The sequence below is a fragment of the Haemaphysalis longicornis genome, unplaced genomic scaffold (assembly GCF_048455015.1).
Source record: "Haemaphysalis longicornis isolate Haplotype H1 unplaced genomic scaffold, Haemaphysalis longicornis Haplotype H1 scaffold_2, whole genome shotgun sequence".
Lineage (NCBI taxonomy): Eukaryota > Metazoa > Arthropoda > Arachnida > Ixodida > Ixodidae > Haemaphysalis > Haemaphysalis longicornis.
In genome coordinates this window covers 43,855,366-43,858,400 of record NW_027526295.1, presented here as the reverse complement: position 1 = coordinate 43,858,400, position 3,035 = coordinate 43,855,366, and positions in this window count along the sequence as shown.

The window sequence follows — 3,035 nt, the reverse complement described above, 5'->3', positions numbered from 1 at the left end:
TACTTTGTTTGCTTTCTGCCCGCCTCGTTCAAACGTCGTATATTGACGCCAACTAGAGCAATCCGTACTGGAGCGCAGACATTAAGTAGAAAAATTGAGCCAACTTTCACCCAGTGTGAAATCGACTGAAACAGTGAAGCCGTGGTTCTCATGCGTCGGCTGGAACCTGGTCGATGCTGGCACGGGACCGGCAGCGCCGTCGCCACGCGAAGTGTATACGGTTCGCGCAATGAAATCGGCAGCCAGACGTCAACGGCAGAGGACTCCCTCCGCTCTAATTTATGTAGTGTGAGGGATAAGAACCCGCTCCTGAAAGGCCCCTGGACACTCTATTGATGGGTCTTAGAACCGCCGGCGAGGTGGTTCTACAGCAGACGGACGAAAAGGCTAGTCCTACAGCAGCTCCGCTCGTTGTTACGAATTTTTCCCGGCATTGTCTCAGCTTGCGAAGCAGCACTATTTCGGAAAACAAGTAGTATGAAAGAGTGCCGATCTGGTCGGTAACATGTGCGGTTATACGCATGCGCATATCCACATGCTCACAGCATGCATACTCCGGAACTAAGCTTAAAACTGTTAGCCTGGTCCCAACTACGATGATTCTATTCTCGGAATTGTGGGGTTCTACATTTCACACACTAGTGATTTCCCACCCCGCAGCCATCCGCGCTCAGCAAACATGCCTTGCGAGCGCCGGCTGCGGACGGGTCCGTTGTTTGCGGAGACAGACAAAGGCAGGAGGCGGCGAGGGCAAAACATCAATGGCAGCATTTATTGCAAAGTGCAAATCAAATACACTGCATACAGACTACTCGTAGGCCATAACGGTAACACTGGGAGCGAGGCATTAAACAACGCTAGAGATCGAGATGGTTCGACTCACCGATGGCATACCGGAGCAGCGGAGCGCTGCGGAGTGCGAGCGCGGGTGCAGTCTCCCAGCTCGTCAGGACGCGTCCTTTGTGGCGCGTTCCCCAGGTCAGGACAAGCGCGCCGAAACGTCCGCGCGCTACCGGATCCCCAAGACAAGAGAGCGTCCCCTCGTCATGCTACGTCCCACCAGACTTCGCCTTACGGTGGCGCTAGTATCGAGGAAGAACTTGTTCTCGGGTACGGCAGAGGGGAAAAGGGTCAACGCTTCCACCAGGGCGAAAACAAACCGTCCGGTCGCTGGCGCCCTCCCGTATGGTTCCCGTCGCGTGAGCGAGGCGCGTGTGCACGCCGGCCGCAACGGGAAGCTAGCCAGAAAAGGGGTTCGCGTGAAAGTCGCGATCCCCACATCCCTCCCTCCTAAATTCCTTGCGTACGCCGGTGAGAGCTGACTACAGGACTAGAGGCGACGAAAAGTTCGTTCGTCGATTAAATCGTTAGTCACTGCATCGTGTTGCCTACGCCGGCTTCCACTCGTCCAATGCCACCGCTAGTAGTGTACCAGCAGGCCCGGTCGTCGCCCGCTGATGTCTGCAGGCGGGTAGCTCCGGGAAGAATCGCACCAGCCAACCCAAGCAAGCGTTGCTCAAGTGGCGGCACATCCGTGATGGCCCGTGGCCGCCGAGCGACCAGACTGCCGACTCTCTCAGCCAGGCTGGTGACGGCATGCCGCACCGCTCCGCTTCAGCAGGCTCGGCAGCTCGCCCGGAACAGTAGACAGCAGCATAAACACGCTCCGTCATGTGGTCCAAGCCGGGGTGGCTTAGCTGCACAAAGAAACTCCCCGCACCTTCAGTGTACGGCAGAAAAAATAGCTCTCCGATCGCACCGCCTTTGTGGCGCGATCCTAACGACAACTGCCGAGTTGTCAGCATTGCCATCGCTCTGTTAATGTCAACAAAGCCCAATAAATAGTCCAAACCCTACAATGTATAGGGCAGGAAAAAACAGGCTGCAGTAGCCCTTTGATCCCATCGATCATGTGGCTCGATGTCGAATATCACAACTGCCGAGGCTTCGGCATAATTACCAGCTTGTTAGCGTCAACAAAGCACGCCAAATTGTCCTAACCCTGCAGGGTGCAGGGTAGGGAAAATACGAACTCGATTGCATCGATAACGTGACACAATCCGATGGTTCAGCTGCTAAGTTTCTCAGCAATGCAACCGCTCTGGAAATGTCCACAGAGCTAGAACCTGTTCTAACCCTATACGGTACAGGGCACAAAGAACACTCACGGTCGGATCGACCGCCCGGCGCGATGCCTAACCACACAAATGCGAAAGCAGTATTTGCTCGCATCAGTAACACTTGATTCATACACATGAACGCGGAAACAGTATTTGCTCCCAACGACAGCCCTATGTTCACACACATGAACACCGCTTGCGTAAAACTGCTGAAATACGTTTCAACACACTGGCGCTTAGTTTACGTGAACAGAGCTTGGTCTCTCGAGCCGAACAAGAGGGCTCCTGCGACGTTACAATCAGCGGGCGCAAAGTTTGCCTCGCGTAATTCTCCCCGTCAGTGGAAGAGGGATGAGGCCCCCCTTCAGTACCGTCGCCCGCGTGGCGCGACAACAAAAACAACTACGCTGCGGAAAGCAGTTTTTCAAGCAGCGAGGGGTCAAAGCAAGTCTTTCCTGAGGCGGGAGAGATTCCTTTCTCTCGCGCGAGGCGATCAACAAAAGAGGGGGAGCGCTCCATGCGCCCTCGCATTGTTCCCAAGGTCGTGCCTTCTCCGGGAGGACCGGCTGTGAAAGCCTTCGGGTCACTCACTTCGGCAAACGACCCGCATCCAAAAACACAACAAAATAAAACAGACCAAACGAAAGAAACCCTGAACGTGCCCGTACATGCAGCCGTGAGGAGACATCTGCTTTTTAGGGTCCTACACGCTCGCTGCAACACAAGCAGCTTATGAGCGAGCGGCGCCTACCGCATTCCGCGGTATCGGAGCGCCCATGCCAGGCTGCAATACCAGCTAGCCTTTTGCGGCACACGTGGCCCAGCCACACGGCTCCCAGAGCCTCGACTCCCGGAGTCGACAAAACGAAAGAAAACTCGGACCCAAATTGCAGCTTCCGTACACACTCACTTCGG